This window comes from Capsicum annuum, chromosome 11 (assembly GCF_002878395.1).
Source record: "Capsicum annuum cultivar UCD-10X-F1 chromosome 11, UCD10Xv1.1, whole genome shotgun sequence".
NCBI lineage: Eukaryota > Viridiplantae > Streptophyta > Magnoliopsida > Solanales > Solanaceae > Capsicum > Capsicum annuum.
Genome location: NC_061121.1, coordinates 165,254,408 through 165,272,852, shown reverse-complemented (window position 1 = coordinate 165,272,852; position 18,445 = coordinate 165,254,408).

Sequence of the window (18,445 nt, the reverse complement as noted above, 5' to 3'; positions counted from 1 at the left end):
TAATCATGTACTCTTCCCTAAAATTAATTTCATATAAAATCATGTATGTAATTGCTATCCATGTGGTTTAATTGTTGGATTTTGAATATGAGCTGAGGGATTTGGAATGTCTATTGAATGAATGGACTTCTAATGATTTTGAATTGGTTGTTTATGCTTATTCTTCTGGTTTTGAACTAAATAAATAAATGGGTATGGGAATTGGAAAGGGGAACATGGATTTCCCCAAATTTTATGGTTTAATGGTTCGGAATTGGCTTTACCATCAACTCAACTTGACTAATTGGTTTCAAAACATGGATACATACATAATTGAACTCATTTTTTACATTGGATAAAAGGTTAATAGAACTTAAAATGATTTTTGGAAGACCTTGGTGGCCATGTATTGGTTTTAAATTAGAAACTTTGGAGTCAGTCTAACTAATTGATTTTGGAATGGCATAATGGAATTTGCTCTCAATCTTAAATTTTTAAGTATGATGATACCAACGGTAAATGCCTGATTAAAATACTCATTAGTTAATGTATAGGAATGTGTAAATAGTTTTAGTTTGGGCTTAAAAGGGTTTATGTAGCTCGTCGTGGAAGATGGAGATCCTGAGGGGGCCGATACTAGAAATCACATTTGCCGACATGGAGGTCTTGATGACCATTTGCGTAGTTCACACTATATATATTTTGGAATGGTTGGAGTTTTGGTGGCGGTGTCCCTTCCTCAAATTTTCTTGGTTCGTGCGGCTAACACACATTGGGACCCTTTCAGCAGGGAGAACTGAACCCCTATAGCACGTGGGTGCCCTTAGGATAATTAGAGGTACAAAGTCCAGGTTAATGTAATGACCCTTTAAATTATTACACAGATTTCTACTTATTTTCATCGTTAGAACTTTTTCATAGCTTCCCAAGTTATTTATGACTTTGCTGGAACTAATAGTTCGGTTATCTAGCACTTTATTTGGTTTTAGAGCCAATTCCCTATTTAGAAGTCTTTGCTGGTTCCAAATGGACACCAGGCAGAAACTTTCATAAAACTATCTCAAGGGAAAATTCTAATTGTTCCATCAGCTCTGAAATATTAATTTTAGGCTAGGTAGACCTTTGATTTGGGTCCTAATGCACCTTAGCTCATTTCGACCTGTTGGTCGGAAAGTTGGAAAATTGGAAGTTTTAGTGTAGGACCCACATTTGGTCAAAACAACCTCGTATGGAAAATATAAGTTTTCCAATACATCTGGAACATAAAATTTGGTATGGTTACATAGTTCATTTGCATATATCAGAGTATGAATGAATCTCGAGGCATTGTTGGAAACTTGAAAAATTTTCTAGGTTTATTGGTGTTGATGCTTGTGCGATCGCACAAAAGGCATCATGAGCGCCCTATTGCAATCTCCATAAGGATATTGTGATTTTCCAACTGCGATTACCATCCATGGATTGTGGTAGCCACATCTGAGTACCTGTTATAGATATAAAAGGCCCCCTTAGGCCGCATTTTGGGCACTTCTCACTCATATTTGAAATTGATAAACCCTAATATAGTGTGTTAACCTTAAATTAAGTCTTTGATGTTACTTGGGATCTTGATTAACATATATTTTCATGATTATCGTCGGATTTACGGTAAGAATCCTTAAATTTCATGCATGAATTTCTTGATTATTTGACCAAAGCCCCAAATCACTTAGGGCTTGATTTTAGCCCAAAGTTTGCTTTGTTTTTACCCATTTTTATAGGTTTTGATTCCATGAGCTTGATATCATGTTGGGTTGGTTTAAAAAATATGGTTCCCATAAGAAGAACCTAAATGGAGCTTTTGATATGATTTTTAGAGCCGGAGCACAATAGTGCAATATCTGTATCGTTATGCTCGTATTGATTTGTGTTTTTGATATATCGACATCTTGAAGAGACTTCTCAGGGGAAAGCAAAGGTTTAATGGATTGTTGAGCATTCTTCAAATTTAAGTAGGATAGGTTTATCCCTTGTTAGAATGAGCTTTGTCATAGTATAATTGTGATGTCTTTTTAGATTTGTGTAACATCCTGTAGCGTTCTCAATTTTATACTGCTCTTAGTAGCTGCATAGAGGGTTATCAACCTGAAAATATCCTAAAATGATGAAAATACTTGGTCAAATTTTTTAGCCTTTAACTTCTATGATTTTTTAAATTGATCTTTCCAACCTCGAGGCATAGATTTTTGAGTTAATTCATGTTCAGAGGTGTTGAAGGGATATCTCGGGAAGGTTTCATATTTTTTGGATAGGGTTCGGGATGTGTTTGGACTTTAGAAACAGTAACCTACTGTGATTGCATCACGTCGCGGTGGCTATGGAGGTGAGCCACTCACCACATTGCGGTGAAGTCCAAAAGGGCAATTGTCAAAAACCAGTAGCTCACCGTGATTGTACCGCATTATGGTGACAAAAGCAGTGAGCCCTTTGGCGCATCGCGGTGAGTCCTAAAAATGGGATTTTGCTAAAAAATGTTTAATTTTGAAGGTAGTTGAAAAGATCTAAATCATATTAACACAAGATTAGAACATCTATAGGGCATCATATGCCCTAAATTCATTATTTTTTCTGATAAACAAAACCCTAGAACTCCCCCAAAAGCTAAAAGTTCAACTTCTAAGTTCAAGATTCCCAAGAAACGAATCAAGGTTTGGGTTTTATTCTTCAAATTAAGAAACCTAAAGTACGTGGGACTATCCTAAACCTCATGGGCATGGATCTACTATTTTATAAACTTGATTTAAAGAGTATATATGTATACATACAAAATTAGTTTCAAGATCTTGAAGAACATGTATTGAAAACCGTATGATTTGATGAAATATTGTAGAAATTGTAAAGTGGCATTTAAAAATTGAATTATTTTCGTGTGTTGAATTATTTTCGTGTGATCATGTGATATTAAAATTATGGAGTTAAATGAGAGCATGGGATATGTAATTCCCTCTTTTACTATGAAAATCCCTTGATTTTTACATGTTGTAAATTGATTATGCAAATTGCTAAAGACTTGAGCCTGTTGATAAATTGATATGTACAATTATATTGTTTTATGGGAGAGTAAGAAGGTGTTTAACTTGTGTTATAAATGATCATCTTTTCCCATAAGAATGGCTTTATGTTGATAGCAAAGATGACCACCGTAGATAAAAACATTGCAGAGAAAGTTGTTGATTTTCAAATGTGTTGAATGGTGAACTTTCATTTGATAATTGGATTGTTTGGTGATCAATCAATACCTTTTGAAATAAGATAAGGGCAGTAGAGATATTGTTACTTTACTTGCAAGTCTAGGTATGATGATATCCTATTTTTTATGTGCCCAAAGATATTAAGAAACAAATAACTTTTCAAAGAAGATATGTTTTAAAGAGTCTAAAACTGGGCTTAAGAGAGTTAGTTGGTTACCCAAAGAAGGCACGAGTTAGATAACTCACTGCCTAAACTCGTGATTTGCCGACACGGGTTCATGTTTGCCCAAAAAAGAATTGTATGCTGACGACATCCCTGTGGTGCAGTAGAGATGCAGAGACTCTAACCCTTACGGTAAACTTGGGTTCGGGGCTTGGCCACTGAGTCAAGGTCGGATTCCATATAGCCCGTGAAATTATAGATTGTAGGGTGTACCATCTAGCTCAGAAGAGAAGAAAGAGTAGAGTCAGGATTTTGAAGAATATGTTTTGAAAGATATAAGATTATGAGCATGTGTTTTCAACTTCTTTATGATGATACATTTTTATGAAATGCTCTCATATATGCTGTATAACAAATGTATTTTGATTTTGTGGATTGCTCTCTGTACCATCATAGTTGTATTGACCCCTATCTTTCAGGATCCGAGGCTCAGTCTTGGGGTCCTGCTAAGCAGTAGATAGTTTTTGTTAGAAGTTTGCAATTGGTAAGCCTCCGTTGTTCCAAAAGGCCTTGTTCTAGGAAATATTGTCAGTTGATTTTAGTTTATGGTTCATCCGGGGGCCTTGTCCCAGTTTTTAGATAGATGTTATTTTCATATTGTTAGAGATCTCGTAGACTGATGTTAGATGTTTTCTAATGTTTATGGATTCATACTCATATTGTTAGATAAAATAATAGAGTGGCCATGTTTTCGTATTGATTTTCACATTACTATAGTAGATGAAGTATGCATATGATTGCCAGATAGAAGAGCTCTCAAGCCTTCACGATTCAAGATGCTCGCCGCAGCTAGGGCCTCGGTTTGGGTCGTGACAATTGGGAGAGGTTTTAGGTGTTGATTTGATGATTATACAAGACTTGTGGATAGTTTGATCTTTTAGGTCATTTGGACGCATATAGTGAAATGCCTAACTTGTTGTCTTGAACCATAATAGATTAGACTTAACTTCTCCTATTTAGCATGAGAATGCTTAGAATTACTATAGTTAGATGAAAGTACCTTGTCACTCATGCTTATGGCAAGATTGGCCTTAGTTGCTTACTCTAATGTAGTTGTTTTAGTTCCAATGGACTTAGTGATAGTATTTGAGTAGGATCCCTATCTTTGACTTAATTGTGGCTTGCTATACATTTAAGAGTTGAGTAATATACCTTATCCTAGTCTGGGGTAGAAATGAACTGAAAAGGTATATTGGGGGATTTAAAAGTGGGCCCTTGACCCACCTTAAGACAAGATTGAGGTAGTCCTCATGAGACCTATAGGTGCTTATAAAATTCCTAGGAAATGCCCCTTGAGGCAATATTGAGGAACCTTGGTAGTAAATTATGGTGATGCCATTAGAACTAATGTTCATGGTCTAATTGACTACAATTATCGAAGATTCCATAATGAGCTATTGTTTATGCTATTCAAGAAGCATATGACTAGGTTATTAATTTATCCCTGGATTTGTTATTGCTCAAGTTAGTTATAAACTTTCTTTATGCTAAAGGTGGGCTAATGAATAGTTTACTTGTGGGCCATTACTCATGATAATTCCTAGTATTGATCCCCCCCCCCTCCCGCGACCTCCACCTTCCACGACTTTTCTATACAACCATCTTTAAGCCAATATTAAAGCCAATTACACCTTCACAACCATTTACCCAGGAGACTTTTTAAGTAGGCATTAATCATTGATAGTATCATACCAAAATTAGAGCTTGTAAGTCTATTCCAACCATTTCATATAAACCATTAAACCAAAATTAGACTCCATCGTTTCCAATTTACTAAAACCATTTATGATCAAACCATGGCCACCAAGGCCTTTACAAATCCATATGAAATCAAACCATAACCAATTCATGCTCTATTTACCATTTATGGATTGCAATATTCCAAGGATAATTAAACTATTTGATAAAAATCATTCTCATTGACATTTTAACAAATAGGTTGAAGGCACATATGTTTCAAAACCATAACCAACCAATTTGGGGAATCCATAATACCCCAAAATCCATTTATCATTAACATGCATCCCAAAATGTCAAAATCATACTAAAAGCATGAAAGAAAACATAATTAAACCATGAGAAACATTGTCCAACCATGAACATCCAAAAACCCAACAATATTGTCCAACCATGAACATCCAAAAACCCAACCTTTATTGCAAAACCATAATAATACCATGAAAACCATACGTTAAAACACATGCTCTTTGTAAAATGACAATGAGGTAGGAGTATCATGCCTTAGACACCAAAGAAGACGAAGAGAAACCACCCTTTAGAGCCTTAATTAATTACCTTGAAGAAACCCTAGCCTTTTATTAAACCAAGAGCTTGAGAGAGAGTTTAATAGATTTTTAAGAGTGTTCGATTTAGAATTATAAGTTAATGAAGTCCCAAAAAAAGTTTTATGTCATGGGGTCAAAAGGAGTTAAGAGGGGAAATGTCCAGAATACCCATAACTTAAAACTGTAAAATCACTGCAGGTGGGTACACGAGTCAACCCTCCAACTCCTTACCACAACATAAGACTGGTACCATATATTCATAACCAGAACAGAATGTTGGATGCCATACACTGTCCACTATACGACTCCATTGCCCCAACTCATGACCAGATAATACGACTTGTATTGTCCGTCGTACCTAAGATAGAAACCAAAGGGATCAACACTGGACAACATACGACTCCAGTATACCACTCGTACCCTATCCTCATGGCTTTTTGTGATCCACTCATACTCAGAGCCAAGTCAAGTCATTAAGTTTCAGATTAAGTAAAGGATCAACCCAATGACCCATCACCAAACCATATGACCCATACCCACCAAGTCGTACCCGCAACAAAAACCCAACCACCAATCACTGGACTCCTTACCAGCTAGGTTACCTGACCTGTACCCATATCATACGACTTATATGATAAGTCATTACAAGACCAGTGAGCTCAAATCTTAGGAAATTTCCAAGGGCCAAAACCAAGGGTATTTCAATCTCCCCAACTTGGATCATTCATTGCCGAATAATGGGACAAAGAAGTACAAGCATGATTTGGACTCCACACGCCTCTACTCTTGCCTTTAACTAGGTTAGAAAATAAGGATACCAACTAAATCAATATTTCCTTTAGCTAAGTTAAAAAACAAAGATGTTAAGAGCAACACATACCTTATGCATGAATTTCTGGAGTGGAAAAAAGGAACGAATACTTGGACTTCATGTCTCTTTAGCTTCCTAAGTAGCCTCTTTGACCTTGTGGTTCCTCCATAGAACCTTTATTGAGGCTACCGTCTTTGTCCATAACCGATGAACCTGCCAATCCAAGATCTCTATCGGGATCTTCTCATGAGAGAAGGAATCCAAAATGCCAATATCCTTGATAGGCACATTTTGTGATGGATCACTCATACACTTCCTCAATATAGAAACGTGGAATACCAGGTGAATGGATCTCAAACTAGAAGGAAATTCTAACTCATACGCAATATTACCAACCCTTCTTAAAACCAAATACGGACCAACATATCAGGTACTAAGCTTCACCTTCTTCCCAAACCGCATCACTCACTTTATGGGAGATACCTTCAAGAACACTCTATCCCTAACGTCAAATTCAAACTTCCTTTGCCTCACATCCGCATAGGACTTTTGGTGACTTTAGATAGCCTTAAGTCTATCCCGAATCACCTTCACCTTCTTCATGGCTTGGTGAACCAAATTCGGGCCAAATATCTTTGCCTCACCAACCTCAAACCACCCAATAGGATATCTATACCTCCTACTATACGACACCCCAAATGAAACCATTCCAATGCTAGAGTGGTAGCTATTATTATAGGAAAACTCTATAAGAGGAAAATGCTTAACCCAACTACCACAATAGTCAATCATGCAAGCCCGAAGCATATCCTTCAACGTCTGAATAGTCCTTTCTGCTTGACCATCTGACTATGGGTGAAAAGTTGTACTCAGACTCACCTTAGTCCCTAACCCTTTTTGAAACGACCACCAAAAGTGAGATAAAAATTGCATACCATGATTGGAGATGATAAAAACAGGTACCCCATGCAAGTTTACAATATCTTGGAGATACAACATTGCAAAGTCCTCAATCGAAAAGTTAGTCCTTACTGGCAAAAAGTGGGTAGACTTTGTTATCCAATCTATGATGACCCAAACTGAATCAAATTAATTTTGAGGCTAAGGAAGATAGATAACAAAATCGATGTTGATCACTTCCCACTTCTACTGTGGCAACTCAATTTCTTGACAAAGTCCTCTGGGCCTCATGTGCTCAACTTTCACTTGTTGGAACACCATACACTTAGCCACAAAAATAGCCACATCCCTCTTCATATCGTTCCATGAATACATCTCCTTAAGGTCATGATACATTTTTATCGAGCCAAGATGAATGACATAGCATGACTCATACACCTTAGTTAAGATTCTCTCTCGCAAACCATCAGCATTTGGAACATATAATCTCCCTTGGTACCGCAAGGTACCATCACCACTAAGCTCGAAGGCTATCAACTTCTGCCCACCTATATTACCTTAGATCCTCATCAAAACAGGATCGAACACTTGTTTCTCCTTGATTTCAGCACTAAGAGATGACTGTGCCACCTCCTATACAAAAACACCATCATCCTCAGAGTCCAAGAGGCGAACTCCAAGGTTAGACAAATGGTGAATATCCTTCACCAACTCCTGCTTCTCCTTATCCATATGGGCCAGAATTGGCATGGATAACCAACTAAGAGCATCAATAACTACGTTATCTTTACCTAGGTGGTAGTGAAGATTCATGTCATAGTCTTTGAAAAGCCCAAGCCATTTTCTTTGCCTGAGGTTAAACTCTTTTTGAGTAAACATATACTGCAGGCTTTTATTATCAGAAAAGATATCCATATGTACTACATACAAATAGTGATGCAAGATTTTCAACGTGAACACCACAACTAATAATTCCAATTCATGGGTCGGATAATTCTTCTCGTGCACCTTCAAATTTCTAGAGGCATAAGCTATCACCTTGCCAGGCTGTATCAAGATGCAACCAAACCCCACACTAGACACATCATAGTAAACCACAAACCTATCTGTGTCTTCTGGCAAAGTCAAAACTAAAGCTGAAGTTAGCTTATCCTTTAGCTTCTTAAAACTACCCTTACAAGCATCATACCATAAGAACCTCACCTTTTTTTGAGTTAATTTAGTCAACGGGGCAGCTATAGTAAAAAAACTCTCCACAAACCTCCTATATTAACCAGCTAACCCAAGAAGCTTCGAATATTGGTTGGAGTCGAGGGTATAGGCTACTTTTTCACCGCTGAAACTTTTTATGGATCCACCATGATCTCGTCACTAAAAATTACATGGCCCAGAAAAGTGACAATGTTCAATCAGAATTCACACTTTGAAAATTTGGCATGTAATTGCTGCTCTTACAGGGTCTGCAATATAATGTGGAGGTGATCGACATGATCTACCTTGCTCTTAGAGTATACCAAAATATCGTCTATAAACACAATGCTGAACAAATCTAAAAATTGATAGAAAACCCTATTCATCAAATCCATGAATGTTATCGGGGCATTGGTCAACCCAAAAGACATAACCAAAAACTCAAAAGGCCTATATCGAGTATGGAAAGTAGTCTTAGGGATATCCACCTCCTTAATCTTTAACTGATGATACCCAAATTGAAGATAAATCTTGGAGAAAAACTTAGCACCCTACTATTAATCAAACAAATCATCTATCCTTGAAAGAGGGTAATTATTCTTTACCATCACCTTATTCAAGTGTTGATAATCAATACACATTCGAAGGTAACTATTTTTCTTATGCACGAATACCAGCGGTACACCCTATGGGGACATACTAGGACGAATAAAACCCTTGTCTAAAAGATCCTTGAGTTTTTTAAGCTCCTTCAAGTCAGCTGGAGCCATTCTAAATGGGGGAATAAAAATAGGACAAGTGTCCGGAACAAGATCAATCCCAAACTCTATATTCCTATCAGGAGATACACTAGGAAGGTCATCAAGAAAGACCTCAGGAAATTCATTCACCACCGGGACAAAATACAAAGAAGGACCCTTCGATTTAAAATCTTTAACCCAGACCAGATGATAGAGATGCCCCTTGGATATTAATCTCCAAGCTATAAGATACGATATGAACTTCTCATTAGGAGTGAGAGAACTACCCTCTCACTTGATAACTGACTCGTTAGGAAATTTAAAGATAACCTTACGGGTCCGAAAGTCTAGAGAAGCATAGAACGAGTGCAACAAATTCATCCCTAATATGACATCGAAATTAATCCTATCTAATTCAAACAGATCTACCAAACTTTCTTGACCACCCATAAATACCATACAACCCCCATAGACTATGCTAGCTACTACAGAATCACCCACTGAGGTAGAAATAAAAAAATCCTAAAACACACTCGAGACCAAAACTAAAATGTATAGCCATAAATAGGGTCACGTAAGAGAGAGTTGACCCAGGATCAATTAAATAGTAAACATCATGGGAAAAGAGTTTCGACATACCATTCACAACATCAGGTGATGCCTTAGACTCCTGGCGGGTAGCGATAGCATAGAGACAGTTTTGACCCATAGTGGAGCCAGATGGTGCACTCTTTGGTGCTGGAGCTAATGAAGAGGCAACTACAACCTTGTTTTCCCTTAAAGCAACCTTGGCCATTGGACAACTTCTACCCATGTGCCCTAGCTGACCATAGTTGAAGAACTTGTCCTTTCCTTCGCACAGTAACCCCGATCCAATCGATCATAAAATCTGGAAGGAGGATATGATGGAGCTGACTATGCCCCACTAGTTTGAGACTGGGCACCATGTGCCCTAAAATTATCGCCACCATGGAAGTGTCTATCACTTTATGGCATTGGATATGGAGCACTAGTCATCGAGTAACATCCAAAATTGCCCTACTTCTTTTTGGGCCACTTCATATTATCTCTGCCACTCTACTATTGTCCACCACCCTACTAAAAAATCTAAAATTCTTGCCCTGCCTCTTCCCTATCTCAGCCTGCATCTTCTTCTCTTTCTCCACCTCCTACATATACACAACCAACCTAGAGATATCCATGTCCTTGATTAACAAGGAAACCTTAATTTCCAATATCAAGTCTCGGGATAACCCAAAAGCAAACTTTCTTATTCTAGCCCTCATGCTAGAAGCCATCTCCGAAGCATACTGAGATAACTAGTGAAACTTCAAGGCATACTCTTTAACTGATATCTTACCATACCTATGATTAACAAACCCTTCCATCTTTGCTTCCCTCAGCTCTTGAGGAAAGAAGCAGTCCAGGAAAATACTAGAAAAATTCTCTTACGGGGCTGACTCAACATCATCACTACTTAACTGATCCTATTCTTTATACCACTGGTACACTACATCTTTAAACTGGTAGGTGAAAAACTCCATGCCATCTATATTTGTGGCATGCATAACACAGAAGATCTTTTCCATATCATCTAAAAAACCTTGAAGATCTTTCTCTACCTTAACATCGATAAAGGTTGGAGGATTTAACCTCATGAATAGTCCAACACTTGTAGCCTCTAGGGTAACATAAGTACTACGCTCAGCCTGAGAAGCTACCAAATGTACCAACATAGGATAGATTGATGAAACTCAGCATTCGTCACATCAGCCTAAGGAGCTCGAGAAGGACTGGAGGGAACAGGTGGAACTCCTGGAGAATAATCAGGAACTGGATACCTAGACTGAGTCTGGACCCTATAAGTAGAACAGGTCCCATCAATATTGTCCTCGGGTGGGATAGAGAAGTTTCTGTGAGCTTTAGATCGTTGAGGAGGCATGATTTGAAAAGCGAACAAATGGGTATTAGTGAAGATTTTAGGACCTTAAACTCTACTGCTCGAAAGTAGAACACAAGAAAGGGAAACATTCCTAAATGCCTTATAGCCTCTCCCTTATGAGTGTGACGCTCTACATACCCTTAAAGAGACTCTACTTGACACGACTTTGTTGGATACCCAATTAACCATGAACCTAGGGCTTTAATACCAATCTGACATGACACAAACCAGGGCTTGGTTGTGTCGAGAATCTCAAGTCCAACCAAGACCGAAGACCACCCCTAATACCCAACCGTAACCTCCCTGCACCCTATGTTAGATGAATTTTGAATATATAACAAGATAAAATAATTATAATTCAAAGACTTTAAATAAAGTCTGTGATCATAATCCAACAACCTTAACTAAATATCTAACCGGTGCAAACCCTAAAGCTAATATACCAATACCAAGGCCGACGCTAATACCGATACCTCTTATTCCCATAGTAGTCTAACAAAGCCTCTAACTAGAATCAAAGAACATGCGGTCGAGATATACCCCCGACCATAGCCAAAACAAAAATCTAAGAAATAACAATAATGAAAAGAAATCTATAGCATGAAATGGAGTCTTTCAGAGTATGAAAGATCACCACTTTAATCTAACTCAAAGTTGTCCCCAAATCTAAGTCAATGGGCAAGAGGAATGATAGTATGGTCGGCATCTGCATTACGTGGGGGTACAACACCCTAAGATGATTAGTGGAGTGAATACTAGCATGTACTCAGGGATAAAGATAAAATAATGCCATCATTCAAAATCATATCAAATAACCATATGCAATCACATGTATACATATATATATCATGTCGGGATAGGGAATAAGGTTTAGCATGAATTTAAAACCTTAAATTGGACTGTGTAGCTCTACCATCCTTAATGTCCACCCATGGCTATATGGGTTCAGCTTCCCTTGCTGAAAGGGCCCCGATGAGTGTTAGCCGCACAAACCAGAGAAAACCTGAGATGACTAGTACATCTCCAAAAATATAATGTGCAACATCATTCACACGGTCACCATGGCCAAATCTCACATCGGTAAACATGAGTTTCCAGTATTAGGCCATCCTGGGACCTCCACCTTCCATGACTTTGCCACACAACCCCCTTTAAGCCCATATTAAAACCAATTGCACATTCATAACTATTTACTAATGAGTCTTTTTAATTAGGAATTAACCATTGGTATCATCATACCTAAATTAGAGCTTGCAAGTCTATTTTAACCATGTCATATAAACCATTAAACCAAAATTAGACTCTATCATTTCCAATTTACTAAAATCATTTATGATCAAACCATGGCCACCAAGGACTTTACAAATTCATATGAAATCAAACCATAACTAATTCATGTTCCATTTACCACTAATACAATGCAAGATTCCAAGGATAATCAAACTATGTGACAAAATTAATCTCATTGGAATTTTAACAAATAGGTTGAGGACACGTAAGTTTCAAAACCATAACCAAGCATTTTGAGGAATCCATAATACCTCAAAATCCATTTACCATTAACATCCATCCCAAAATTTTAAAATCATACTAAAAGCACAAAATAAAACATAAGTAAACCATGAGAAACATTGTCCAACCATGAACATCCAAAAAAACCCAACCTTAATTGCAAAACCCTAATAATACTATGAAAACCATACATTAAACACATTCTCTTTATAAAATAACAATGAGGGAGGCGTAACATGCCTTATACACCAAGAAAGATGAAGAGAAACTACTCTTTAGAGCCTTACTTGATTGCCTTGAAGAAACTTTAGCCTTTTTCTTGAACTAAGAGCTTGGGAGAGATTTTAAGAGATTTTTAAGAATGTTTAATTTAGAATAATAGGTTAATGAAGTCCCAAAAGTTGTTTATGTCGTGGAGTCAAAAGAATTTAAGAGGAAAATTATTCAGAATACCCCCAACTTAAAACTATAAAATCACCGCAGGTGGGTACGAGTTGACCCCTTAACCCATCACCACAACATACGACTGGTACCATCCAATCGTAACCAGAATAGAAGGTTAGACACCCACACATTATCAACCATACAACTCCATTGCCCCAACTGGTGACCAGACCATATGAATCGTATGGTCCGATCGTACCCAAGATAGAAACCAAAGGGATCGACACTAGATAATGTACGACTCCACTATACCACTCCTACCCTAACCTCACAGTTCTTAGTGAGCCACTCATACTCAGTGTCAAGTCAATTCACTAAGTTTCAAATTAAGTGAAGGATCAACCCAATGACCCATCAGCAAACCATACAACCCGTACCCACCAAGTCGTACCCACAATAGAAACCCAACCTTCAATCACTAGACACCTTATGAGCTGTGTCGCCTGACCCATACCCACATCATACGACTCGTATGATGAGTTTTTACAAGACCAGTAAGCTAAAAGCTCAGGAAATTTCTAAGGGCCAAGACCCAGGGTGTTCCAAGTCTTCACATGCCTCATTCTCTCTTAAAATAGTACTAATCATGTAGGTTAGCGCATCAAAGTATAGCTAAACATACTTACACACGAAAAATCTTCTCTATAATTAGCTAAAGTATGAGTAAAATATGGTATTTGGTTGTATAAATAGGTTTAAGATCAATGATAAATTGTAGAATCATAAGCAATGAAATAGATGATAAAGTCTACATATATGTACCTGTGTTTTAAAAGGCATTCACGGTGCTCCCCTTGAGGCTTGTCCCAGGGCAAGGCGTATTAAAAAATTCCCCGAGGCATTGTGGAGAGGAGAAAATATCGAAAGGAAAATGCCCCAAAATTTGAGGCATTATCCTATGCATTGGGGCATTCGCCTAAGCGTGAGACACAATTTAGCCGTAAGCCTAGAAAAGTTTACAAAGTAAAATAATTTTTCCTATTAAATATCTAATTTAAAGTTAATACTAAAATATATAATTGGTGAATACTTAAACACTCAAATTAAAATAATAAGAAAACTTAAAAATTGCACTTTTGAACGTATTTGTCAGTGCATGTCTACTACTCCGCAACTCAAGAAGGAATAGGGTGTACTTTCTTTTTCCTAGTTCATTTCTTTTCTTTTAGTTCATTTCAAGTCACATAGTGACGAGTTTTTAAGTTATTTACTTTTTTGGCGCTCTTTTAAAATACAATATATGATAAATGGGTGCATAAATATATTGATCGAGTAACGAAAAAGTAGGGTTTGGTCAATTATGTATTATTTTTATATACAAACTTGTATTTTTGAGGACATATAATAGTTTATTATATGAAAGTTGACTTTATATATTAGTTGTATTATGTGGCTTTGGTTAGTTTTCTTTTGTTTTAGCAATTTTAGATAAATAATCCACTTATTTTATATAGTTTCGATGCACTTTTACTTTTTGGGTGATTTATCTTTTTTGAAAAATATTTATTTCTAATTATATTAATTCAATATTAAAAATTAAAGAATGTGTGGGGCTAACACCCCATTGCCTTGGGGCTTACGCCTCACCTCGTACCAGGTAAAACGCTTCATCTTACATCTCCACATGTAAAAACACTGATATGTACTATAGGGCAAAACTATGCAAAAACTGTACAAGCTATTTTAGGCTTCTTCACATTCCAATTTCCCTATATACCACCTCTGTTTGCTTTTACTTCTCACTAATTTCCTCATTGAATTTCTACTTTTACTTGTTATTTTTGACATATCAAGAAAATACAACTTTTTTTCCTATTTTACCCTTAGCATTAATTTTTTTTCTCTTAATTAATTTCAAAACACAATGTAACTATCATTTAATGGGGGTACTATGGTAAAATAGTCATGTTATTAATTATTTTTCTTAATAGGTGTGCCAAGTCAAAATGTATCATGTAAAACCAAATGGATGGAGTAAATAGCTTCTTTGACCAAATTTTAGGAGTTCAAAATAATTCTAAATATTTTTTTATAATTAGTTACTTGACAAAAAATAGAAATTAGGTTGGGCTTTTGGGCTGTAGGTGACAAAAGAGTTTTAAAATGAGGTATAGGTGACACAAGTCTTAATTATTGAGTAGGGTTGACAATTACTTTATTATAGATTAAGAAAGTTTGATAAGTTTAAGAATAGCCCAGGAGTTTTTAAATTTACACTTTGATCCAAATATTACCTAATATAACGGGAAACGAAGGGGAAAAAGGTGTCTTTCTCTCTCTTCTCATCCATTGTTGTTTTCTCTCTCTTAGCGATTTTTGTTGTTTATTGTTGCTGCTGCTTTATTCATCATCTTCTGCTACATTATCATCATCTTCTACTTTATTAACATCTTTATCTTCTTCTTTTTGACCATTGTCGTTGTTGTTGTTGTTACCACTACTGTTGCTATTTGACCAATTTCTTAGGTCAAATCTTATTTTGTACATCACTTTCCACTTTGACATTACTTCATAGGAGACTTTGATAAGTCAAATTATGATTTTTAGTTGAATTTTTTATCTGGGTAACTGCTATTGTACTATTTTTCCAACAATGGATAGAACCTAATCATGAATCCAACATAAGGGCCATTCGTTTAAATAGATAAATCAACTGTTGCGATAGATGAGACATCTGTTTCAACGGAAGACTGATATATTGGATTTATATTTATGGTTCTATAGGCCGTAACATAAATCAAACAAATGGGTCATCTATTGCAACAGATTATTTATCTATTTAAATAGATTAGTTATCTGTGCAACATGATAAATATTTATTGCAACAGATTATAAACCTATTACAACAGAACTTGAACTCAATTCCACCATACGTTTTGTCTATTGCAATAGGGTAAATATCTGTTGCAACAAATTATTAACCTGTTGTAACAGAACCCGAACTCGATTCCAACAGATGGTAAATATCTATTGCAACATATTAGTAACCTATTGCGATAGAACCTAACCTCAATTCTAATAGATCGTAGTTTATTGCAACAGGTAAGTCATCTGTCGTAATAGGTTAATTATCTGTTGAAACATGTTACTCATCTATTGGAATTAGCTTCTAAGGTGTCTCAGTACTATAACATCAATCCCAATAGATATATAGTTTGTTGCAACATATGATTCACCTGTTACAATAGATGACTCGTATATTGAAATCAGCTTCAAGAGTGTAACATGAATCCCAACAGGTAAGTAATCTATTGCGACTGATTACACATCTTTTGGGATTCATTTACAGTACTATGAAATCACTATTAACTTTTTTTAACCAATGACTTTATTTAGGTACCACTAATGGAGGGATCAATAATAATAGGGGTAGATTGTCATGGTCAAAGGACCGAGAAGAGCAATCAATATGTATGGCACTGGAACGAGGGTGAAATGCTAGAGATGATAGATATGACAATCCAAAGTGATATTTCATATGATGATTTTTCGAACTTAATCTTAAGTTATTATCGACTAAATTGTCAATCGGAAGAACTCATCATCAGCTACATGCACAACTCCTTTGAAAATCAGAGGGTACTGTCTTTTAAGATAATCAATTAGGTTTGGTTATGTGCTTATCTTAGTGATTCATCTAGGCTGGTGTTAAGAGTGTACGTGGTTGAAAAGATGAGAGAGAATAAGAACTAGAACGTAGAAGAAGAACAACAATAATACATCTTTAATGATAGGTTGGATAATATAGACATGAATATTTTAGATAATGATCAAACACCTACGCTCGTTGATGCGACCAATACGATGTGCAGTTCTTCTCAATCAACACAGTCTGGAAATCTTTAAGAAAATGGGACCGACTGTTTTATTTGAATGTTATTCAAGGACAAGAATGAACTATCTACCACTTTGCTTATTTCTTGCTTGAAAAAAGATTTCAGAATAATAAAGGTAATTAATTCGAGCAGTGTATTTTGCTTCAAATGTGCTAATTCAAACTGCAAGTGGTGGTTGAGAGTGGTGAAGTACATAAGTTTTGACAGATTCGTTATTCATAAACGTGAAAAGCATCACACATGTGGTTCGGAGCATATCTCGGGCCAAAATCCTCACGCCACGGCAAAGGTCCTCGATGAATATTTCAAGAGTAGTTTCTCCGATGGAAAAGACCCTTTAACAAGGATTTTGGCCAATCAGCACCTTACAGAATTGGGTGTCCTAGTCAGTTATTCAAAGATATATATGGCCATAGGGATTGCCAAGGACTTGGTTGGAGGGACACTCGAGCATGGTATACAGTCCTGGATGCCTACCTTTACATGATTGAGTCCACAAATCTCAAAAGTAAGACAGCATTGCACCTTGATGAAAATGGAAGGTTCAAGTACTTTTTTGTATCCTATGGTTCTTGGATTCAAGGTTTTCGACATTTGAGAAAAGGCACAGCCGTCGACAGTATCTTCTTGAGGAGCAGGTATAATGGAGTTCTGCTAGCGTTGGTGGCACAGGATGTGGAGAATCATATCTTTCCTATCGCTTTTTATGTAGTGGACAAGGAATGGGATATCTCTTACGATTTTTTTGAACAACTACGAAGTTGCATCGAAGATACCGAAGAGTTGTGTTTTGTATCGAATAGGAATTCAAGTATTCCAAAGATGGGTTCACATTCTTCACTTTAACTTACTTTGATTGTTGCATCAGGCATCTTGGAGAGAACATTCAGACCGACTATCACAATGAAAGGGTCGTGACCCATTTTTATAGAGTAGCTAAAGTAAATAGTAAAAAGGAATTTTTAGATCATTTCAATCAAATAATGGATGTGAATCCCAAGGTAGCAAAATTTCTCATACGTGTCGATTTTGAGAGATGGAGTTGGACATTCTATCCGGCAAATAGGTATAATCTTATCGATTTAATGTCTTATTTGAGTTACAATAGTATGATGTCGTACTAAGTGATTCTTTTGTATAGGTAAAATATTATGACATCAAACATAGCTGAATCACTGAATTCATTGTTTGGTGATGAAAGAGAATTTCCCATCAAGGCTATGTTTAAAAAAATAAGCCAGAATTATGGTAAATTTTTTAACGAAATGTGTGTGCAGTTCAAGTGCCCAAAAAAGGACCCAATTTATTCTCAAAATTGAAAAAATAATATCAACAAACAGCAGTTTGGGTAA